The 26,049-nt window shown below is 47.5% G+C and overlaps 1 pseudogene; it reads left to right on the top strand.

Annotated features, from left to right (window-relative positions):
* The first annotated feature begins 385 nt into the window (after window positions 1-385).
* On the top strand, window positions 386-25,577 carry LOC144691567 (indolethylamine N-methyltransferase-like; annotated as a pseudogene).
* Window positions 25,578-26,049: the final 472 nt, after the last annotated feature.

Raw genomic sequence — 26,049 nt, 5'->3', positions numbered from 1 at the left:
GCTGTCACTCATTCATTTGACTGTGGCATGGAGTCAAATGAGATCCTCACTGCTGGCTTCCTCTCAGCTGCTACTGGCTATCTTTGTGCTCAGCCAGTGGCCAATCAGCTTTGTGCTGAAAGCAAGTGGTGCAGCCAGCACTCTTGTTTCCCTCTTGATTATCAAGACAATGAGCGTTGGCGCATCTGCACTTGATTCACAGAGAAAAATCGCATCAAAATGTATGCTTCCCTTTCTGGATACAATGCCCTTCCGCAACTTCCCCTTCATCAGTCGGAAAGTTTTTTCAAGCATTTTTGCATGAAGGCACCGCCTCTCCAAAATAAAAGCTCCAGGAAAAGTGCAACAAATCCACTGTTGAGTGGGTATCTCTGTTGGAGATAAAATGGAGACAGGTTTTACCGACGGCGACTGTTATGAGGAAAAGTTTAACTTTCGGGACTTTTTGGAAACCTATTTTTTTCCTCCCTTTGGTAATCCACAGGAAATGGAATTCCTGGCTTTTGTTTTGAAGCATTTGATAAACAGCCTTTTCCAGTGGTGAGTAAAGTCTTTGGATCTAATTAACCAGGCTGCTGTCCCAAAGGCAACACCCTAGTTTGTGAGCAGACAATTTTACTGTGTGATTATGTTATTGCTCAGTACTTTTCCAATAAAGTATTATACGAAGGGTTTCTGACAGCACAGTTAGCTGGGGTCTGACAAGGGCCCCTGAATCTGCAGCAAAATCAATAGTTTTGGTCTGGTCAGTGCAGCCAATCTCCCTAGTTCCAAACCTCCTGAGTATAGCATGAGAGCAGGTGGCTCTCTCTGGTCCACATCATTGCCAGCAACACTAGGCTGTACCGTTGCTTCTATTTACTGTAAGTGGAACACTTCCCCAAAACACAAGTTGCTGCCAACAGTACACAGGCGTCTATCATCCCCACAGCACTGGGAGAGAAGGGAGCAACCTCTTGCACTGCGTTAGTTACTGGGCTTCCAAATGTTATGGACAGGAGGGGGTTTAATTTAAACAGCCCTGATTTATTTAGATATTCACTTGTGTTGCCATAGCCTCCAGGGCTATGGGCCTAGTGCTTGAAAATGGGATTAGTGTAGTCAGATCTTTGTTGACCGGCATGGACATGATGGACCGAATGGCCTCCTCTTGTGCTGTAAACGTCTATGATTTCTCCTCTCACCACCCATCCGTAAACAGAAGGGTGTTCTGATTTTGACTTCTCCTTTGTAAGCAGGACTTTGCTGCTGTGTGGACACATTTATCAAAATCCATCTGGTTTAAGTATTGCAATGAAGTGTCCTAACTCCTAACTCCTCCGTTTTGGTGTGATCCAAGTTCTATCAATAACCTCCACAGCAAACTTGAGATAGGGTAAACTCAGAGGGGTAGTTTATTCACGCACACTCAAACACGAGAAGTAGGGGTGCAACATAGCGTCCTTTTTTTACTCATACAGTAACGGGGGGGAGGGGAGATAGAGAAAGAAAGATTTACAGGAAAAAGACCACAGAATAAAGAATTATTGTTTCACGTGAGTCCAGAGTCCAGAATCAAACTCCAATGGTATACGCTTTCACAGAGCCCAATAGGTCAAAGACTGCTGCTGGACAATTCACTTTTCCAGTAGAGATGACCTCCACGATGCGATCAGCACATAGAAATGAATTAGTCTTATAGGTCCTGGCACAGATGCTCAGAAGCTCCAGTAGAAGCAGTATAGATGGGGGCCAGGCATTCACCTGGACCAAGCACTTATTCTGAGCTGCTGGCCTAGGAAAGGTAGATGGCCTTTGTATAATTCCCTGTGAATTTGGTTTCTGCCGCTCACAGCGTAGTTAGCATCTCTTCAGAGATAACAAGGCTGTGGTCGAACATATCACTACAGAGAGTAAATGACAGATGCAACCATGACAGAGTCCATGGATTTCTCAGGAACCCATCAGACGTCCGTAAACACCAAGCCAATCAATCTTGTTGAAACTCTGTCTCACAAGGGGTTCCCAGCTTCACCTTCAAAGGTTTCCCTTGGAATTCTCTCAAAATGTTTCTCCCACTTGGATGGCTTTAACAATGGCTCGCCTCACAAGGTTTCAATATCACCTTCCAACATTCATACTCCCTGTATTCCTGAGCACACTCAACACTAGCTTACAAGCACACTTTCAGATCTATGACCATGCAAAGCAAGACACCACTGCTCCAAAGGGATACCTTTGCCCCAATGGCAACATCAGGTAGGATCACAAGATGGTGCCATACCCATTGTCTACCCACCCCTGCTTTTTTTTTGCCAGTGGTGGGGGGGTGCCCATGCTACGTGGCAAAGCCACCAAGGTTCAAGTGTAGGCAGGGTGAACTTACTGTTCTGGGACCCTGTGCCCAACGGAGCTGGTCCACTCAAAAGGTAATCGCTGACCCTGTTTGTTTCTCCCCCACCAGCCTCCCTGATTGCATACCCACCCTCCTCTCCTCACTAGGGCCTGCCTGATTGACACTGGTGAGACCGTCCCACTTACTTTTGTGTCCAACTCCAGTGCCGATCCTTGATGGGGACAGGCTGAATTCCCAGCAGTGGCCACCGCTCCCAGTGGAGCTGTTGGGGCTGGAGAGCTACCAGCCATCTGATTGGTCAGCAGCTCTCGGAATCAGGACTTTCTCCCGGGTGAGGGTGGAAGGCTCAACCTGAGCCAGTTAACAGGCTGTTACATCAGGTTGGGGCTTCCTGACCAAGTAGAGGCGAGCTCTCCCCTGATTTTTCAGTTGGGAGTGGAGCCACACACTCAGCGAAAATTTCTGCCCACTGAGTGCAGTGGAGAATAGCTTTATCAAAAATTAAGCTGCAGGTAAATCTAACATTCCATGATTAGTTGGGCTAAGCTAAGATGTTGCTTAAAAGAGGAAATAGAAAGAATTGAAACACATGGGGTTATTTTCAATGAACAGATTTCATGGAGTGGTTAAATTTATCAAGGCTAGGAAAGAGTCAAAATGACTGAGGAGATATAAACCAATCATAGAGTAGGGTTGTGAGGCTGTGAGATGTGAACAAGACAACATTTAAGAACATATTTACAGTGAAAATTGGAGAGATTTTCTCCTTTACCTGCAAAAGAATTTATGAGTCATTATGGCATTTGTGTCACTAAATGTGTTTGCTAACTTAGTTTAAAATTACGTATCAATGTCATAGTAACAAAAAGACTGCCATCACACTTTCTCCCCCAACACCCCATCTCACTTTCCTCCCTACCCATTCATTCTGGCATTTGTCTCATGCCTCATGCCCTTTCCACTTGCCACTGGTTCTCATCTTCCTCTTTCCCCTCATAGGCATTTTTCTCTCCCCACTTCATTCAGTTCATGTTGGCATTTTCCACTTCCTCTTTCTTCTTTTTCCTCCCTCCACTAGATTCTCCCTCTCTCAGATCATGCGGACAGTCTTCACCCCTCCAGCAACACCCCCAATGCTCGCTGGTACTTTTCTCCCTGGACTACCATTGACAATCTTCTCTTCTCCACAGCTTTGTTCCCAGCTCAATGCTGCTGCTGCTCTAGTGGATAAAACCGTGGACAAGAATTCCTGATGCAAATTACTGAAAGCGTTCTTTCCCCAGAGTGCGGCAGTGTTCCCGTCACATGGATCAACATTGCAATCATCACATGAAATTGGGCAGTGAGAAGGGATGAGAAGAGTGACACTGAAGCAGACATTGATCCTCAAACTCCTTATGCCTCGTCCTTCAATATAATTTAAATCACATTTTTTCACTTTATTTCCCACTTAATGACTCGTGATTGAAATTTTCCAGGTCTGAAATTCTGCACACTGCTTGAAATTGGGAGTGGTCTCTGTCTTCACTTTGCTCTCTGTGCCTCGAAGCAGGTGGATGAAATTGTTTTGTCCGATTTTGTTTCCAGCAACCACCAGGAAATTGAGCTGTGGTTACAAAATGATCCAAGAGCTTTTGACTGGAACCCATTTGCAAAATTTGTGTGTGAACTGGAAGGCAACAGGTTAAGGAGCTTTGACTTGTTTTGCTTTTCAAAAAGGTAAAATGCAGCCCAATGGTTCATATACTTAGCACAGTGCGTTACTGGGACTTACAGACCAGGAAAATCCTGTGTTTGCTCGCAAATTTCACTGAATTACCTGATCTCCTCTGGTGTGTCAATGTATCCAAACCACTATATTAAAATACAAATTTAATTGGTTTAGATGGAAGTAGGAGGAACAAATCAACCTGAAACAGAACAAGAATGGATCCACTAGAATTAGAGTTCATTGCTGTGTTTAGGTTTGATTCATAACTTACAGTTTGAGTCAGGTGACAAAAAGATAATACAGTTCACTTAAAAAAAAGGCACATGTACCGAGAAAGGTGCTGTCCCCCACCCCACTGTGTTGAGCACTCCTCGTTAAGGTGTTGAGCACCCTCCACTGCCAGTGCATGGTAGCAGAACTGTACACAATATACACTCACCAAGCCTCCTTCGAAAGCAAAGAGGCAACCTCTACCACCTAGAAGGACAAGGACAGCAGACACACGGGAACACCTGTTGCTTTGCTGTCGCTGGTCAAAATCCTAGTACTTCCTTCCCAACAGCACTTTTGGTGTACTTAAGCCACATGGACTGCAACAGTTTAAGAAGGCAGCTCACCACCACCTTCTCAAGGGCAATTAGGGATGGGCAACAAATGCTGCTCTTACCAGCGAGGCTCAAATTCCATGAAAGAGTAAAGTAAAAGGTCCAGGCACACAACCTGCCCTGCCTTATCTGAGTCTAGATTATTTATTTATTTCTGTCTACATACAAACAAACATAATCTTCTCAATATTACATTTCTCAATTTCTGCAGTACCGCCCCATAAGAAATTATCAACATGCATCATGAAGTTTCTCATTATGATTCCAATAAAACATTGCTTTGAGTTGGACACAACCTACTTTCAGCAAAACAGATCTCACTGAGAAATGCCATGGCCTGGATGCATCATTCAGGCCATGAACTCATTTGTTTAGTTTTCCTATATTGCACCTCCACTTTGAGCGGTTTCAGAAGCACTCCACTCTGAAAAGTATCACCATGAAGAACTGCGGCTTTTAAGTTGATTCATCTACATTCCTAAGAATATGTGGCCAAAAGAACTAAAAAAAAAACTTTCCAAGATTAATTTTCCAGCAATGGGAGAGTTTACTCTACCTATATCACCCAGTTGCTCCTCAAAACCCCTCGCAATTAATTTTAGCCCTATAATTGCCATTTGCAAGGATCTTTTTTCAGTACAAATCCACCTATGTGACAAGTTGGTTGTGCCTCATCTGGTACCTCAGAATAAACTTCAAGCTCTCTCCAGCAAACAAATTCCCTTTAATATGTCTATCTCTTATAAGTTTATCCTCAAGTTCGTTGACAGCCACTAAAACTTCATGCTGATGAGAAGTTCTACTTCTAGTTCAGCTGCGAGAGTATTCTGTGGCCTTTATTTTCTTGACTATTCAAGCTATGGAATCTACTTGCACTTTTACATCTGTCAGGAGTACGACTGTGACATTGCTCTCTTGCACTATCAGAGTGGCTTTCTCCAGCCTGTGATCATTTTTGGATGCAAGAACACTTCTGGAACCACTATCAGTGCTTGCACTGCACTAAGAACATAAGAAATAGGACCAGGAGTAGGCTGTTCAGTACCTCGAATCTTCTCCATATTGGATAAGATCACAGTATGTCTGATTGTTGCCTCAACTACAATGTCCTGCCTGCCCTCCACAACCCTTGACTGCCTTGTAGATTATAAATCTATCTAACTCAGCCTCTTGCTGTTTGGAATAAAGAATTCCAAAGATTAATGACCCTCTGAGAGAAGAATTCTTCCTCATCTCTGTCTTACATTGGGGACTGCTTATTCGAAAACTGTGCCCTTTAATTCTAGAAACCCCCACGAGGAGAAACATCCTCTCAGCATCTACCCTGTCAAGTTAACCACCTCCCCAGAATCCTATATGTTTCAAAAGATCATCTCTTTTTCTTCTAAACTCCAATGAGTATAGGCCGACTCTCCTCATAAGATAATTCCTTCATCCCAGGAATCAACCGAGTGAACCTTCTCTGAACTGCCTCCCACATAAGTAAACCCTTCCTTAAATAGGAACTCGGAAACTGTACGCAGTACTCTAGGTGTGGTTTCGCCAACAGACTGTACAGTTGTTGCAAGATTTGCTACTTTTATACTCCATCCCCCTCGCAATAAAGGCTTACATTCCATTTGCCTTCCTAATTACTTGCTGTACCTGCATGCTTTTTTTTGTGATTCATGTATGAGGACAACCAAATGCCTCTGCACTGCAGCATTTTGTAGCCTCTGTCCTTTTAAACAATATTTTTCTTTTCTTCCTACCAAAGTGGACAACCTCACCTCTTCCTACATTATACTCCATCTTCCAAAATTTTTACCCACTCACTGAACCGATCTATATCCCTTTGTGTCCTCCACACAACTTGCTTTCCAACCTCTCTTTGTGTCATCAGCAAATTTGGCTACATAACGCTCAGTCCCTTCATCCAAATCATTAATATAGATTCTAAATAGTCAAAACCCCAGCACTGATTCCTGTGGCACCACGCTAGTTGCAGTTTGCAAAACTGAAAACCATCTATTGATCCCAACTCTGTTTAGCCAATCATCCATCCAAGCTAATATATCACCCTCAATACTATGAGTCCTTCTCCTCTGTCATAGCCTTTTATATGGCACCTTATTGAATGCCTTTTGAAAATCCAAATACACTACATTTACTAGTTCCTCCTTATTACATCCTCAAACAACACTAATAAATTTGTCAAACATGATTTCCATTTCACAAAAATATGTTGACCCTGCCTGATTATATTATGATTATCTAAATGTCCTGCTACTTAATAATAAGTTTGAGCATTTTCCCAATGGCAGGAGCTAGGCTAACTGGCCTATTGATTGCTGCTTTCTATCTCCCTCCTTTCTTGAATAGGGATGTTAAATTTGCACATTTCCATAAAGACACTGCCCCTTAAAATTTGAATGCATTTGAATCTTGCAACATGTCCTCCTCCCAGCTGATTTTCCGACTGGAGATAAAATGGAGTCAATGATGCCGATTGTTACGAGAAAAAGCTTAACTCTCAGACCTATTTGGAAATGTATTATAATTCTCCTTCCAGTCGTTGACAGGATGAGATATATCTGTCTTTTGCTCTGAAGAATTTAGTAAAGGCCTTTTCCAGTGGTGAGTAAAGTCTCGGGCTCTAATTAACCAGACTGTTTAACTCACCAGGCAGAATCGTCCCAGATTTACACTAAGTGCTGTAGCAGGGCGGGAGAAAGAACATTTTACCTGCCGGCTGCAAATGGCGGCTTTTCACACCATATTGTTCCAATCCCACCTCATTAACCATGCATTCCTGGGAAACACGCCATTTCGATGGCGGGCAGTTCTCATTCACCCGCAACGCCGTCACCTCACCATTTCCTCACATGGGCGCCATATTTAAAGTGCAGCCACGTGCACACCTCTCAGTGCTCCCGGCCCAGGACTGCTGCAAAGAAGACATGGTTCTGAAAGACAAGAAAAGTGCAGCCCCCCTCCCAGGTTTAGTGACGCATCCTACGAGCACCTTTTGGACACCGTGGAGGCCCCCTGGACTGGCTGGAAGAGGGGCAGCAACATTATCATTCCAGTTTGGGAGGCAGTAGTCAGTGCCAATGCCCTGCAAAAGAGGACAGCCACCCAGTGGCGGAAGAGGATGAATGATCTCTTCCGTTCTGCCAGGGTAAGTCACTCTTCTCATCACTTTCAACTCACACACTCGCAAACCCATCACACATCCACAGGGCCCTCACTCACTGCCAGTTCAAGGGACATCACCATTCACTTTTGCACACACACCTTCAACTGTCCATAGGACCACTCACCACCCACACATGCCAGGCATACCTATCATCTGGCCTGGCAGATGTGCCGCTTACGCTCTCCCCAATGGGATTCGTGCAGGACAAGCTGGCACACAACATAAGGGAGAGGTCACAGACTGGTGGAGGAATTCCTGAAAGCAAGGCCCCCCTGGACTTTGAAAACTGCCATCTAACTGGCCGGCGAGGATCTGGACCGTTCCTGACAGTGATGTCAACACTGCTCTACCAAGTGAGATTCCAGCAGTGCAACATCCATCAGACAACCACGCTGTGAGTGATGCGTCCTGTTTCACAGGCCACTACCATGCACTAATTATCTCTCGCTACTTTCGCAAGCACATCTGGGAAACAGGCGACCGAGTCCACGACCCAGAGCCTCCTATCAAGCTGCAAAGACACCTCAGAAGAAGAATTTGAAGGAACCCTCATTGAAGACCTGTCACAGCGCTCACCCACGCCGTCCACCAGCACAGAGGCACAAACCTCAGTGGAACCTAGTTTGATGGTAGCCTCAGGGTCACAACCTGGTGAGCACATTGCACTGTCTGATCCACAGCAGGCAGCAGCAGGGACTTCCCAGATTTCCGGCACTCGGAGGAGTGCTGAAGGCCAAAATCTGCTGAGCCCGTCAGATGACGAGTCTGTGGACTCGGTCATACCTCAGTTGCTGGAGTTGCAAAGGCAACCTCGGGAACATCAGGAAAGGCTATCCCCTGCACTCCTCAGATTGCAAGGCAAGATGGAGGAGTCTGTCCACCTACCAGCTGAGGTGATAGTGCCGGCATGCCAATGCATCAAGGTCAACCCTGGCAGGATGGTGGCCGCCATGGAGACCTTGTTCCAGGACATCGGTCCTGCACTGCTGCCCGGGCTGAAATCCATCGCTGACTCCATAGTTTGCCTCCAGCAGTGACAATGCAAGAGGGGTGCAGGACAGCTCTATCTCACCCCAGCTCCCCCTTCTCCTCAAGGGGTCAGCCAGGGGTCCTTGGGGACCCATAGGGAGGAGGATCAGAAAGTGCACACTCCAGGACCATTCACGCAGGTGACTCCAGGAGTGTCCAGCTCAACCGAAGCCCCTTTTCCAGCAGCTCCAGCTCTGCAGGCCAAGGAGGGTGCCATTGTCACACAACAGGATCCCGAAAGCAGGCCGGTGCCCTCCAGGTCTTGGCCCTCCAGAGGATGCATGCCAAGGTAATCAGAGAAGGGACATAGCAGTGAGCAGGCTGCATCCACCTCTGCTGTGGATGTCGGAGGAAGCACCAAAATGTAGCGGCAGCATTAGGAAAGTTAAGAAGATGTAGTTGCACAGCTTGGGCACGGGTGTTAATCACTTGTACATAATTTTCACTATTGTAAATAAACTCCCAAGAATATCTCCTTGCCAATGGCCCCTTGTTCTGATGAGCATTGTTTGTGTCGCTCAGATATGAAACCTTGGTTCTTGCACAAGATAAAGGCAGGTGTCTCAGTCCAGGACCTCCTTCCTGTGCTTTGTGCAGCCATCAGACCAAAGTGATGGCCCAGCCTCACACTCCCTGGACACATTACTGATGCTTGCGCCTCAGTGGTGCTTGTTATTGCTGCCAGAATGTCATGAGCAGGCATCACAGAGTTCTGTCATTCTCTCTGTATGCTCTCAGCACCTTTGAGGTGGGGCTGACCCCACATCTCTTCAGCATCTGTGACCGGTGACGCTGTTCTCCAGTTTCACAGCTGCGTCTCCATGATATGACCCTGATCACAGAGCAGAAGCAAGCTGCCCTAGCCCAGACTGAGACAGACATTCACAGAGACTAAGTGAAGATCTATGGAGTGTCCTCATTGTATGTCATCATCATCCTTTTGGAATCGAGCAACTATTAGGGCCTCCACTGCATCTCCATCACAGGAGCCTTATCGCAGAGTGCGCTGCCATCAGCCAGACTGGAGTCAAATGCTCACAGATGCAATGTGAGGACCTATGGTGTCGCCTCACTGCATGTCATCATCATCCTCCACAGACCTAGCAGCTATGAGGGCCTCCCGAGCATGCCTGCCTTGTCTGGTCAGTGTGAGGGCCTCACCGCCATCATCATCATTTCCTCACCCTCATACCCTCGGCATCCTCCTCATCGGAGGAGACGTCCAGCTCTTCCATCTCCTCCTCAGCCAGCTCCTCTCCCCATTGCGGCATTAGGATGTAAAGGGTGCAAAAGGTGACAACGATGCGTGACACTCTCTGTGGACTATATTGTAGGACTCCATCAGACCAGCCCAGGCACCAGAACCTCATTTTCAGCATCTCAGTGGTTTGTTCCACCAAGTTGCGAGCAGCTGCATGAGCCTCATTATACCGTCGCTCTGCTGCAGTCTGAGACCACTGCATGGGTGTCATCAGCCACATCCTCTGCGGGTAGCCCTTGTCCACAAGGAGACATCCCTGCAGCCTCTTTGGACCCTGAAAGATGGCAGAGATCTGAGACTGACTGAAAATGTAGGAGACATGGGCACTCCTGGAGAACTGCATAGACCTGCAGGATGCATTTGTGGTGGTCGCACACCAGCTGAACATTCAGCGAGTGGATGCCCTTGCGGTTGACATAGCTGACCATGTGTTGCGACAGAGATCTGAGCACCACGCAAGTGCAGTCAATGGCGTCCTGCACCTGTGGAAAACCTGAGATCGGGGCAAATCCCAGCGCTCTTGCATCTTGATTGTCGTGTTCCCAGGCAAAATATACAAAGTTGTGTGCCTTCATTAAGATGGCGTCCGTGACCTCATGGATGCACTTGTGGGTGGAGGCTTGAGAGATCCCACAGAGATCACATGTGAAGCCCTGAAAGGACCCACTGGTGTAAACATTGAGTGCCATGGTCACTTTCACAGCCACTGACAGTGGATGCCCTCCATGTCCCCGTGGCACCAACTCCCGCAGCAGTTGGCAGATGTGACCGACCAGTTCCCTGGAGATGCGCAGTCTCCGGCGACACTGGTTCTCGGTCATCTGCAGGAATGAAAGGCAGCGTCTATAGACCCTGGGTCTAGCTAGGGGCCAAACAGCAATGGCTAGCTGTGGCTCTTTAGCTGCGTGTGCAGGAGCCCCAGCCACCCCTTCTTCCTGAGGGTGCTGGTCCTCCCTCTGCTCAGCCATGCACCTCCGTCCCTCTCTTCCCCTTCATCTCTGCTCCCTGTAAGCCATGAAGCATACAGCTAGGCCACCAGGCTCCATGCTCTGCTATACTCCACCTGCAGGATGAAAGGGAGAGAGTTAGCATGGGTATAGTAAGAACCTCTCTTGGTTAAGCCTGAAGGCCCCTTAATGCATCCCGGAGAGTGCTGGCCACCACTTGGATGTCCAGAGTCTGGTCCAAACCTGAATGATGACTTTCCAAGGGGCTTTGAGCGCCTCCACCAGTGACTGCTCCATGGCCAGCTTTCACAAGGAGAAGGAGAACATGGATGGCAATGGGATGGGAAAGCCGGAATTGTCCTCACGGAAATAATTCCATTATTGTGTCTTCGGATACTTTACTCTTCAAGTGTCTCTGGATTTAACTCATCCACCACACCAGTTTCACCTCATTCAAATAATGGAGAGACATGCAATATTTCCGAATCGATAGGAAACGTTCCTGAATCAAGAGAATTTTGTCAGATTATAGTTAGGGCATCTGCAATGTTCTCACCTCCCCCTTCAATCCTGGAATGGAAACCATCTGGTCCTAGGGGTTTTTTGCTCTTCATTACGGCTGTTTCCCTTAGGTTCATTTTGGCAGGTCGCTGTCCCCGATTCCTTGGGATTTCCAGCATGCTGACCTCTTCATCAACTGCAACTTTCACATATAGTAATTATTCTACAGAATCACAGAATGACATTGCAGAGAAGGAGGCTATTCAACCAATCATGTCAGTGCTTGCTCTCCAAAGGAGCAATGCACCTAGTACCATTCCCCTCCTTCTCCCAGTAACCCCCTCCATTCTTCCTTTTCAGATAATAATGCAAGTTCCCCTTGAATGCTTTGATTGAATGGATATGCCTGACATTTCCTTATTTTCATTACAATGTCACCATTTTCAGTTTTCAAGGGATTCATATTGCACCTAACTACCCTCCTTTTCCTAATCTAATAGTAACACCTATTTGTGTTGATTTTGTTATCCCTTTCAAGTTTCTTTTTATGTAATACCTGCTGTACTTTTTTATCATCCTTTGTGCTTCTTTGTAGTTTCCCATTCACCAGGATCTGTGCTTTTTTTTTCATCTTTCTATGTCATTTCTTTTAGCTTCTATGTTGTCTCTTATCTCTTTAGACATCAAAGGACTATTTTTGGCAAGTGAGCCCTTTCCGCTTAGGGATATAAACTGGAATAACATTACAAATTCCTTTTTGAACACCTCCCACTCATCTTCTGTTGAAGATGAAATCGCATAATGGCACCTATACAGTATATGCTCAAGGCTAAGAAATATTTTTGATCTCTCAGGAATTCAATTAAGGGATACAGGGAGCAAGCCAGGAAAGTGGAGTTGTGGCCATGATTGTGTTGAATGGTGGAGCAGGGTCATAAGGCTATAAGATCTCCTCCTGCTCCTATTTCTTATGTTCACACTTGGGCAGAATTTTATGCCGGCAGGATTTTTCCAGTCCTGCCGAAGTCAACGGACTTTTGAACGGCTCACCGCATTTTACGGCCCCGCCCCCACTCTTTGTGCCTGTATTGATGGGAGGTGAGCTACCTGCGCTGAGAACTTAAGTGTTCTAGGAGGAGAGGAAGGACATATAGAATTCATGAGGAGAGCAACTGAGTTTAGGGGATTGGCAATTGAATGAATTGAATGAAGAAAGAAGACTTCTTCATCTGATTCCTTTAGCAGTTATATCAATACTGATAGGTTGTATTATTCCACTTTATTTCCCATTGAATGACAGATGATTGGATTTTCCCAAGTCCAAAATTCCACATGTTGTTTGAAATTGGATGGGGTCCCTGCGTTCTCTGTGCCTTGGATCATGCGAAGGAAATTGTTTTGTCCGATTTTGCTTCCAACAACCACCAGGAGATAGAGCTGTGGTTGCAAAACGATCCAAGAACTTTTGGTTGAAGCTCAATTTGTGTGTGAACTGGAAGGCAACAGATAATTATTTAGTGGCCCTGGTTTGTTTTTTTCCTAAAAGGTAAAAAGTTACCCTTTGGCTCATATACACAGCTCAGTGTTTAACTGAGACTTCCAGAGAAGCAGATCCCAGGTTTGATCACTAAACTGCACTGAATAACTTAATCCCATCTGGTGTGTCAAAATATTCAAACAACTCCATTAAATTACAAATTTAAGCTGAGAAATTTGGTGTTTAGATGGATATAGGGGGAAATGATCAACCTGTAACAGGGCAAGAATGGGTCTCCCACAATTAACGATCATTGCTCTGTTAAGGTTTGATTTGTAACTTGCAGTTAAGCATTCTTCCGTCAGTCGACTGACACAGACTGTTCTCGTCACAGGAGTTCAAATGAATCTCTAGCTAAGGTACAGCGTGTGCATGCAATTAAACACAATGAATGTACAATTAACAGAAAACTTTTCATTTTTTAAATAAAATTTCAAGTTAATATGCACAACCAAAATATTAAAATGGATAAACAGAACGTCATTATCTGTACAAAGCATCACACCCGTGAAACATCCTTCCTCTGGAACCTGTAAAAATTTCTATGTATATGCATTTCTTTTTGTAAAACACTCAGGCAAGTAATGAGATACATCAACTCAATAATTTTCAGGATTTCTCTCCAGCATTTCTTTCAAGCAAGTAAGGTCAATCCATATCCTTTTCTCATTCACACTTTTCGTCAAGGGCACATTATCCCACAATGTACGTTATACATAACATTTGATGGATATTGTTTCGACCAGGTGAGGATGTGTAGAATGGTGTCCTCTTTTCACACTCCCCGTTTGACCACAACTGTTTTTTTTAAGAAGAATATGCTTGTCAATTCAGTGAGCTTTTAACTGTTTAAGTGCTGTAATTGTAAAAGACACACAGGCAGGTTTCCTTGTAAGTTGTTAAAAGAAAATAGAGCAGTATTTATTATTCTTAACACCCAATTTAAGTAAAAATAATAAAAATTCTCTGACTTGTGCACGCAAGCATTCACACACACACGCACACACACACACACACACACACAGGGCTGAATCTTACACCTGGCAAGATGACGTCCAGCGAGCGTCCCAATGTCATCCCACACTCACCAAATATTTCGCTCAGCGGGCACATGCAAAAGTCAGAAGTGCGCCCGCCGACAACTAAGAGGGCAATTAAGCCCATTAACAGCGCAATTGACTCCGACTTTTCGTTGCCTGTCCGAACTTACGGTTGGCGGGCAGGCAAATTGGCCAGGCACCTTTTGTATTTTTCATCAAACCTCATCCACGGGCAGGATGAGATTTCCATGATGAAGTAAAATATAAATAAATTTCTATAGACAGCATTTTCATTAGCTAAACTTTCAGGTGATTGCTCATGATGCATGGGCACTTTTTTTTCAGTTTTTGGAACCTTTAGATTTGCTTCTTCAGGTCTTGAGCTCGCTGAGGCAGCTCTCTGCCTTCAGGGAGCTTTCTATCAACACTGGCCTGCGCCCGCATTGATGCTCTCACCCGCCCTCTTCCCACCTCCTTCCCACCCCCACCCAAGCAGCACTGAGCTTTTTAGCACGCGTTTCACGCTGGATGGCTGTTAATTGGCCAGCCAGCACGAAATCGCGGTCTGGGGCTGATTGCAGTCGGCGGTCTGTTTCCTGGACAATCCCGAGCCTGCCAATTGCATTCAGGCCACACACGCACACACACACACACACACACACACACAAACACACACATTACAAAGTTAGAGGACAGGAAAAGTGGTTTCAAAGCCCAATGAAATTCAATGGTATAGAGATGGTACAGGTTGATGTGCAGAAAAAACTGAATTATTGCAGTAACCATTCACCCCCCTCCACTACCAGTGCACAGCAGCTACAGTGTGTACCATCTACAAGATGCACTGTAGCAAGACCTCTTTGACAGGCACTTCCAAACCCGCAACCTCAATCACCGAAAAGGACAACGGCAGCAGAACCATGGGAGACCTGCATCTACATATCCCCCTCCAAGGCTCACAACATTCTGACTTGAAACTATTTCGCCATTCCTTGACTGTTGTTGAGTCAAAAACCTGGAACTCCCTTCCTAAAAGCACCATGGGTGTACCTACACTACATGAACTGCAATGGTTCAAGAAGGCAGCTCACCACCACCTTCTCAAGGGCAATTAGGAATGGGCAATAAATGCTGGCCTTGCCAGTGATGCCCACACCCCATGAACACATAAAAAAAAACTCCACAGCAGAAGGAATATCACACAGCGCAGAAGATAAATTGTGATTTTTCCAGTATGCTAATTGAAAGGGACTATACCTTTCAATCATCTGGAGTGAATTATTCACATGAACTGCACCATGCAGGGCAGCTGTCAACTTGCAGCCTGGTTGATCAGCTAAAAATTAATGCCGTTTTTCATCATTCACTGCTTGATTCCTTTCACAGAGTTCATTTCTGGAAGGACTTTCAGCTGCAGTCTTCATGCCCATTATGGTCATATTTTCACATGCCTCTAAACTTGTCATTGGAAAATGCCCCTTCATAACCAGTCAGAAGTTTCTCTGGTACTGTGAGTCCTATCTCAATCCATTGTCTATAATCACCCATATGTCTTTCTAGAAAGATTAAATCTTGTGGCCAAATCTAGAAAATGTAGGACTAAAATATTCTTTACAGATTTCACTTATCTTACTAGACTTTTGTTTTAGCTTTGTATACTCTTCATCAACCAAACCTGCTTCTTGTAGCAGGACTTTCAACCTTTGACAAATAGGGTGAGCAAATTGTCCATGCAACTTTAAGACAATTTGCAATTTTCCCTCTGATTCTTAATGGGCAGAATTTTCTGCTTGTCATGCGGTGGGCGGGTCCCGCACGTCCGCGGATAAAATGACGCGCGGTGACATCGGGCGAGCGTCCCGACGTCACCGCGCGCCATCGCGATATTTCGCTGGGTGGGTGAGTGTTGACGTTCGACGCGCGCCCGCCGTTAATTAACGGGCTAGTTAAGGCCCTTAAATCGGCAATCGACGCCGATTTTCAGGCACATGTGCGATCTTTGGCTCGGCACATGGGCGCAACAGGCAGGCTGGTAACAGACTTTTTAATAAAACTCATCCATGGGCAGGATAAGAGGGCTCAGTGGGGTTGTCAATCTGGCCTGTGAGTATTTATTGCAGAAAGTTTTTTAAACTTGCTGTGTGATCTGTAGCAGTTCAGAACGAATTCCAGCAGCTTTCTCTGTACTTTGAACCTTCAGGTCAGCACTCTGCAGTCAGGAATCTTTATCGGGCCTGCAGCTTTCCGAAGGACTCCGTTTAGCCTGAGTATGGGTTCTGACATGTCAACTGGAGGCAGCTCCTCTGAGGAGGAAGAGGGGGCTAGAATAAGGAAGAGGCCAGGATTGGACAATCAGCCTCCAGGGGAGCCACCTTTGAAGTACAGACACAGGTACAAGGTGTGCAGGGCCAAGGGGTAGTCCAAGGTGGAGGGGCCGCAGAGGACGCCACTATTCTGCTGCCAGGATATACAGGCGGGGAAGCAGCAACCTCAATATGACTGAGGTGCAGTGCCAAAGGAGGCTCCGCCTCTCAAGGGAGACAGTCAACTATATCTGTCAGATGATTGGCCCTGAGATCTCCCCTAACTGTGTGGATGGACACCCCATGCCAGTGGCTCTGAAGGTCACAGTTGCCCTCAATTTCTATGTCTCTGGCTCCTCCCAGGGCTCGGTGGATGATCTTTGCAGTGTCTCCCAATCAGCTGTACACACTTGTTCACAGACACCCTGTTCAGATGTGCATTGACCTTCATCCACTTCCACTGGGACCAGGTAAGCCAGACACAGCGAGCCAGAGGCTTTGCGGCCATTGCTGGCTTCCCCCGTGTCCAGGGTGCTATAGACTATACACATGTGGCCATCAAGGTGCCAGCAGGTGAGCCCTGTGCCTTCGTCAACAGGAAGGGCTTCCACTCCATGAACATGCAGATAGTGTGTGATCACAGGATGCTGATTCTACAAGTCTGTGCAACGTACCCAGGCAGCTCCCACGACGCCTACATCTTCAGACACTCCCAGGTACCAGGGCTCTTCAGTGCTCCGGCTCGGCTGGATGGTTGGCTGGTGGGTGACAAGGGCTATCCCCTCAGAAGGTGGCTCATGACGCCTCTCCACCATCCAAGAACAGAAGCTGAGCAGCACTACAATAGGAGCTACGGCACCACAAGGGCTGTGGTGGAGAGAGCCATCGGTCTTCTCAAGATGTGCCTCTGATGCCTGCACCACTCAGGGGGCGCACTCCAGTATCCCCCAGATCGTGTCTCAGTGATAGTGGTAGCATGCTGTGCTCTGCATAATTTTGCCTGGAAAGGGGGACGCAGTGGATGATGAAGGCATTGACGCAGTGGATGCGGCTGCACATGATGAGTCCAGCACTGACTCTGAGGATGAGGAGGCACAGGGGAATGATGAAGGGCTAAACGTTGACCTTGGACTACACCAAGGAGGCAGGGACACCCGGGAGACTTTAATCCAATGAACCTTCAGCTAGCTCAACACAAATGGATCAGCAGGACCAGCCTTGCCTGGTGCATCCATACTCGGCACTTAAGTGCTACATCTGCCACTTCATCAGCTGCAACTAAGGGCTTTGGACATAAACCTCAATGTCCACTCAAACACTCATGACATGTCTGTAAAACATACAAATGCAGAACAAAGGAGCCACCCTCAGCCATGGTAACACATCTGGTTTTAATTTTCTCCACCATAAGGTCACACAAAATGAAAGCAAAACGTTTTTCAACCATAAACAAATAATAATTCCCTAATCTCGGGCCAACACAAAAGCACCAGTGAGAAACCCGTGGTGTGCCTAAGATGCTTTATGTTTACGTTTACGGGTGCTACGTTTAGGTGCTGCCCCATCGCTCTGAGTGGTATCTGAGCCAGCCTGCTGACTCTGCTGTCCTGTTGGCCTCGATGACCTTGGCGGATGTCCTCTGGCCTGTGGAGCCTGTGCTGGCCCCGCCTGGGAGGGAGTGGCCAGTTCCACAGCTGGCACCTCCCCGGTCGTCGCAGCCTCAACAGATGATACGGTCACTGGCAGAGGGGCGGAGGAGCTGGTGCCCTCATCTGGAGCGCCCTGAGAGGAGCTCGCAGAGACGACAGGCAGCTGCTGCTCCGACGTGAGGTCGTCCCGGACCTCCCTTCTGACTGTCAATGGACAGGCACCGAGCTGGGAAGCTTGAAGCCCACACCATCTCCCACACTGGCACTGACCAGCTGTGGCCACTGACAGTGAGGGCTTGCAGGTCTGAGCGTAACCCCAGGAGAAGCTGCTTGTTCTCCTGGAAGCCCCTCTCCAGGAGAGTCGCCACTCTCTCCATGGAGGAAGCATGACGCTCTGACATGAGACTCATGGCATCACTCATGCTCCACATGGACTCCTCCATCACGGACACCAAGTGAAGCACAGTCTCATGCAACACTCCCAGATGCTCCCACACACCCGGCCGCATTTCCTGCAGCTGCTGCATTGCAGACGACTCCAGAGGCACATCACCACGCCCCGACTCAGCATGTTCCTGATCCCCTGCAGTCCTCCGACTGCTGGCGCCATCGGCACTCTCTGTCTCTCAGCTCCTCTAGTGATTGTGAAGTGCCCTCTCCACTGCGCCCCGGGACACTAGCCGATGTTGCAGTTCCCACCGAGCTGCTAGTATCTGCGCTGGTGCCTACCTCGCAGAAATGGTGTGATGCAGGTGACAGTTGAGGGCCCTCAGGTGTGAGAGGGGGCATCTGCAATTGCTCCTGGTGGACAGGCTCTGATGATGCTGAAAATAACAACAAGGACAGTGGATCAGTTAGCGTCCACACAGTGACACACTTCATCCCTTTCCCCCAGGCTCATAATGCGCTCAACCTTCCAGAACCTAAGGAGATGAAAATGAAAAGGGGTGGCAAATAGTCAGGAGGAGACTCAAAGATTACAGGCAGATACACCGGGCTGGTCAGATGGCTTAAGGAATGCCAAATGGAATGTTATGTGGATAAGTGTGAGGTGATGCACATGGGCAGGAGAAACAAGGTACAGGAATACGCAAGGAATGGTAGGACCGTGGAAAGTAAGGAGGATCACAGGGACCTTGCTGGGCATGTTGACAGGCCTGTTCAGGTAGTGGGACAGGTACATAAGGTGTTTAAGAAGGTAAATGCCATACTTGCCTTTATTAGCCGAGGAATAGAATGTAGGAACAGGGAGGTCATGTTGCAAGTACAGAAAACGCTGCCTAGGGCACAGCTATAGTTCTGTGTGCAGTTGTGAAATGCGCTTCATGGGAGGGATGTGACTGGAGTGGAGAGAGTGCAGAGGTCATTGACCAGGATGCTGGCTGGGCTGGAGAGTTTGACTTATGAGGAGACATGGCATAGACTGGGGTTACTTCCCCTGGGGCAGAGGAGATTGAGGGTTGATATTATTGAGGTTTATAACATTATCAGGGGCATAGATAGGGTCGACATAAAGGAACTTTTCCCCTTGACGGATGGATGAGTAACCTCGTGGCATTGATTTAAGGTAAGGGGCATGAGGTTGACAGGTGAGGTGATGAGGAATTTATGCACACAGTAATGTGGGACGCACTGGCTGAAAGGGTGGTGGAGCCAGACACCCTCCTAACATGTAATAAGTATTTGGATGTTGCGATGCCATGGCATACAAAGCCATGGGGATAGTGGTCAGAAATAGGATAAGTTGACTTTGGAAGGTGCTGGACACGCGCATCTTCGAAGGACCAAGGGACCTTTGTCTATGACCCACACCTCTGACTCTATCAGTCTGTGACCGAGCAATGTTGCAACAATAACAAACCAAACAATCATCAGTGCTATGGATGGTGGGAAGACAGAGTGGATGTCAAATACCTGGCCATTCCACCCCAGCCTCACCAACACCTGTGGACCTGGGCGCATGGCGCCTCTCAAGCTCCAAGGCCTCCTGCTCGAATCGGCTTCACATCATCAGCTGGGCCTAGCTGCCTCCAGTCCGCAAACGCTCACTGGCATTGTGAGCATTGTTCTCCTGAAAAACAGAGAAGACCATTCATTGCAGCTAATCGCACATGGACTTTGCATGTGCACACCGCACCCCAACCACAGTGGCCCAATTCAGACCTCCAGTGCCTCCTCTCCACGCAACTGCTGATCAGTACATAAAGATAGTATACCTGCTCCCAACCGCCCCCCACCCGCTCCCAATGGACACCTTGGACACATTCTGCTTCCATCGCTTTTGGGAACACACGGTCTTAGCTCCCATGGCAAGGACGCGCAACTAGGTGTGGCATCGAGGGCAGCAGATGGCTCTTGGCCTTGAGACCTTGAGGCTCCCCTTCCACAATCTCATCATTGTGAACAGGACATGTGCTGGGGTTCTGAGTATTCGCCTAGCTGCATCTCCTGCAGGTTGCCCCCAGACTAGTCATGTACGACTAAGACCAACACATGGTGCGGGGGAGAACCCATCTCCTCATGAACCACTCAGGCTGATGTAAGCATGGGCACTATCTGCTTGCCCACCCAGCGTATGAGAAATGCCCTAAATGATTCAATGCAGTCACAACAGTAAGACTTGGGGGGGCCACAAAGGCTAAGGCTACCTGCTGGGTTAAATGCCCAATGCCAACATGGTACTCACCCTTCCAGAGCACAACAAATCGCTGAAGCACTTGCGACACTGGATCCAGATGCGCCGCACCACATCGCGGGAGCTCATCACCTCCACCACCTCCTCCCAGGCACATTTGGTCATGTGGGGGGGGCCTCCTCCTCCCATCCTGGGGAACCAACACTTCCCGCATGCTGCCACCTCCTCGAGGAGGGCAGCAAGGCAGTCATCTGAAAAGCAAGGGGCACATTGGCCCCCCGCTGGCAGACCCTGCAGCCTGCCCTGCTCCTCTGGCCTTCCCTCTGGAGTTCCCTGCTGAGCAGACCCCCTGGGGTTGGATCTCCAGGCGGCCATTGTGAGCAGCCTACAGGAGGCTGCCAGGTCTTCCTTTAATCAGACTGCCCGGTCGCCATTGGACCCGGTGGTCTGTGCACACCCGCTGCCCACACACTCCCACTATCCACGGGAGTCGGAAATGCACTGGGCGGGCCTTAATTGGCCCACCCCCACAAAACAGCGGCACGGCCCCAATCGTGGGCACCGATCGAGTCCACGCCCGCCCACATCCGCTCCTGCTCTGCCCGCCCACCAAACGGAAAATTTTGGCCTATGTTGAGGTGTTTTATTCTGAAACGTGGGCATTTTTTCTGGGTTTTAAATTCTGTTTTTGTTGATTTTAAATTCGTCAGCTCCGTGAGACGGCTCTCTGCTTTCAGGGAGCTTTCCTTCCGCACTCCCCCGCACCCGCACTGACCTCAGAGCTCGCCCTCCTCCCGCCCCCACCCCGGCAGTGCTGCAGCGCTGAGTCTTTCAGCGCGCCTTTCAAGCTGGTTGGCCATTAATTGGCCAGCCGCCGTGAAATCGCGGCCGGGGGCCGATCGCGGTTAGCGGTCAGTTCCCCGGCCGCTCCTGGGCCCGCCGATCGCGGCCGCCCGCCAACCCGAAAATTCTGTCCCAGGGGTCACTGGGGGAATCTGTGTGGCGTGTCCCAATCTGCTGCCCACACAGCTCCGTCAAGCTGGTCACTGATGCTCTGTTCAGACCGATGATGAAATTCATTCATTTCCCCGACCGACGAAGCCAGTCAGGCTGAGCAAGTCAGGGGCTTCGCAGCAATTGCTGGATTCCCCCTTATCCAGGGTCTCATAGACTGCACACATGTGGCCATCAAGGCACCAGCGGGTGAGCCTTCGTGAACAGAAAGGGGTTCCACTCCGTGAACATTCAGATAGTTTGTGATCACAAGACACAGATTCTGCAAATCTGTGCAAGCTACTCTGGCAGCTCCCATGATGCCTACATCCACTCCGAGGTACCAAGGCTGTTTGTGTTGGATCGATGGCTCCAGGGTGTTAAATGGTATCCCTTGAAAAGGTGGCTCATGACGCCACTCCAACGCCCGAGGACGGAGGCGGAAGAGAGGCACAATAGGAGTCATGCCTCCACAAGGGTGGTAACTGAGACATTGGGCTGCTGAAGATGAAGTTCAAGTGCCCAGACCGACCCAGGGGGAGCACTGCAATATCCTCCAGAGCGCGTATCGCCTATAGTTGATGTCTGCTGCGCTCTGCACAATCTGGCGCTGACAAGGGAGACCCAATGGAGGATGAAGACATCAAGGCAGCTCCACAGGCCACAGAGGACAACTCAAGTGATGGTTCTAATGGAGAGCCCTGGGAGGTACAGGGTGAGAACGTGGATGCAGACATGAGGAAACTTCAGGGAGGAAGGGACACCAGGGAGGCCTTGATTCTCCACATGTTCAGCTCGGCATCCAAGGCATGGCTTGGAACTTGGGGCAAGGATGAACATTCTTACTGAACATTCCTGATGAGGCCATCCTCTAACACCAATGTTGAATTACTACCTCTGAAATAATGTTTGCAGCCCCTACAATTGGTCACAAGACACTCCCGTGATGAAGATCGTTGGGCCTAGGACACTATCCTGTGCAACTCCTGCGGTGATATCCTGGAGCTGAGATGATTGATTTCTGACAACCACAACCATCTTCCTTTGTGCTTCTTTTTTGGCTCCAACCAGCAGAGTTTCCCCCTGATTCCCTTTGGCTCCAGTTTTGCTAGGGCCCCTACATGCCACACACAGTTAAATGCTGCATTGATGTCAAGGGCAGTCACTCTCACCTCAGATCTGGAGTTCAGCTCTTCTGTCCATGTTTGAACCAAGGCTGTAATGAGGTCAGAAGCTGAGTGGGCCTGGCAGAACCCAAACTGAGCATCAGTGAGCAGGTTATTGAGAAGCAAGTACCGTATGATAGCACTGTTGATGACCCCTTCCATCTTGTGCTCACGGTGCCTTAAAATTACATTTGCGAGTGCTGCGTCTTGGTGCCTCCCCTCACTGGCAGCGGCATTAGAGGCAGATTGCTGACTGTGATGTCCTGGCGGCCCTAATGACCTTAGCAATCATCCCCTGACTGGCGGAGCCTGTGCAGACGCTGCCTGGGAGGGTGCTTCCAGCACCTTGGCTGTGCACTGCTCAGTCTTCACCGCCTCATCAGATGCAACGGTCACTGGCAGATAGGCGGAGCAGCTGCTGCTGTCGTCCAGAGCCCCTGACAGGTGCCTGCCAAAATGACAAGCAGCTCATCCGCCAGCATGAGGTCAGTCTGAACCCCCCTGCTGACCACTGATGGACGGCACCTAGCAGAGAAACTCAGTGCCCCATCCATCTCTCACACTGACAGTGACCACCTGAGGTCACTGCCCGTGTGTGAACTTGCAGGTCCATACGCAATCACAGAAAGCCCTGCTTCTGTTCCTGGAGCTGCCACTGTCTCAATGGAGGAGGCTGTGTGCTCGGAGCTCGGGTCATTGCAGTGCTCATGCTCCACATGGACTCCTCCATGACAGAGACCATGGCACCCAGATCCTCAGGGATCTCAGCCAGATCTCCCTGCGCATCCCACTGGATATCCAGCATCTCCACCTGACTGACAACTCCACAAGCTCATCATCAGCATGTTCCGAGAATGGGACATGGGTGGATCTGCCTGTGGGTCCACCTCAGATGTTAAAGGGTCTCACTTTGGGGTCTCTGCAGCCTCTAGAGGATGACGCATCTGAGGGAGGAAGACAACAGGCAGAGAAAGAAAAGCTGAGAGATTCCATCAAACAAGTTTTGAAGTGTTATGTTCATTGAAATAACCCTCTGTATCCAGTGGAATTGAAACCTGTTGACTGTTGACTTCCTTCTGTCTGGAAGATGCCTATAAGAATAAAGCAGCATATTGCACTGCTGTTATAAATGTAACCTCTCTATTAAAACCTCTCTGTTAAAATCTCTGTCACTCACTATGATTAGCGATTTGAGGGAAAGCTTTTATAAGGTGGTTGAGCACAAGTTTTCATGTTTGTCATTTCATCACGTCTTTTTGGAAAAAGCTTGAAGAATAGAGCACTTGAAAATTTTTACTGGTCCTGACATTTCTGTAATCACTCTGCCAGACTATGACGCTGTATTTTTCTGGTTGCTCACAAGTGTAAGAATGTTTATTGCTGAATCAGTATTGCAGCTGCTGCTACAGAAACCCTGTTCAGTACTGACTATAAGTAAAAACACGCTATTTAACCAATTCAAAATTATTGTTTTTTTTATTGAGTTTATTTGGTTCAGTTGGTTCAGTGATGCCACATCCCATGAATGAATTCTAAAAAAAATGCCCTTATAAATTTCTGGCTCCAATGAACATCTTTGTCTCACTGACAGAAATGAACCTGTAATCAATCTCAGGATGAAATGCAGTTTTTGGCAACCACAAGGTTCCGAATTCAAGTCCCACTCCAGGGCTTGAACACTAAAACCAAGGCTAACACTCCAGTGCAGAGCTGAGTGAGTGACACTCCGCCGGAGCTGCTACCTTTCGGATGGGGTGTTGAGGCCCAATGTGCCTGCTCGGGTGGATGTAAAAGACCACATGCACTATTTCGAAGAAGAACAGGAGAGTTATCCCTGGCATCCTGGCCAATAATTATCCCCTAATGAACATCACAAAAAACGATTATCTGCACATCATTAAATTGCTGTTTATGGGAGTTTGTTGAATGCAAATAAACTGCCATGTTTTTTACATTACAATAGTGACTAAGATTCAAAAGTACTTCATTGGCTGAAAAGCACTGAGATTCTGGTGATAGTGAAAGTGCTAAATAAATGCAAGGCTTTCTTTCTTTTCTTTTCTTTGTTTTTCAACACATTTGATATCTTGATTGTGCCATCTGAAATTTGACAGGTATTTTCAGAACTTTTATACAGATATACATTATTGGTATATCCTTTCTCACTCTATGGCAAATACATAACAGATACTGGGAAAATTGCTAGAACAAAACTATTTTTCTCATGCACCTTCTTTATCAGAAGCGAAACATACTCACTCTGGCTAAATCCTATTGTTTTCACAGAAGTGAGGCACATTGTTTTGTCAGATGGACATAGCTGATGCCATGAATTGCATTCCTCTATGAACCTGGAGTTTATACAGAAGTAGCATTTCAGGGCTTCAGCTGCAATATTAATGAAGGGCAGATGGTAATAATAAAACATTGAATCAGCCCTTTATGTGATATCCAGTGGAATTAAAATCTGTTGACTGTCTGTTGACTTCCTTCTGTCTGGAAGATGCCTGTAAGGATAAAGCAGCATACTGCACTGCTGTTATAAATGTAACCTCTCTATTAAAACCTCTCTGTTAAAATCTCTGTCACTCACTATGATTAGCGATTTGAGGGAAAGCTTTTATAAGGTGGTTGAGCACAAGTTTTCATGTTTGTCATTTCATCACGTCTTTTTGGAAAAAGCTTGAAGGATAGAGCACTTGAAAATTTTTACTGGTCCTGACATTTCTGTAATCACTCTGTCAGACTATGACGCTGTATTTTTTCTGGTTGCTCACAAGTGTAAAAATGTTTATTGCTGAATCAGTATTGCAGCTGCTGCTACAGAAGCCCTGTTCAGTACTGACTATAAGTAAAAACACGCTATTTAACCAATTCAAAATTATTGTTTTTTTATTGAGTTTATTTGGTTCAGTTGGTTGCACACTTGCTTCTGCATCATAAAATGTTAAATTCAGTAGATGTTGATGTGGACTGACATTTCAGTGCAGGTCTAATGGATGGGTTGTTCTAGTGTTCTGTCCTTCAGATGAGGTGGGTTGTCAGCTGTGGCTTAATTGCTAGCATTCTTGTTTCTGAGTCAAAGGTCATCGGTTCATCATTCCACTACGCACTTGAGCACAAAATCTAGGCTGACATTTCACTGCAGTGCTTGAGGAA

Source organism: Cetorhinus maximus, chromosome 2 (genome assembly GCF_964194155.1).
Source record: "Cetorhinus maximus chromosome 2, sCetMax3.hap1.1, whole genome shotgun sequence".
Lineage (NCBI taxonomy): Eukaryota > Metazoa > Chordata > Chondrichthyes > Lamniformes > Cetorhinidae > Cetorhinus > Cetorhinus maximus.
This window is presented reverse-complemented; position numbering and strand designations above follow the sequence as displayed.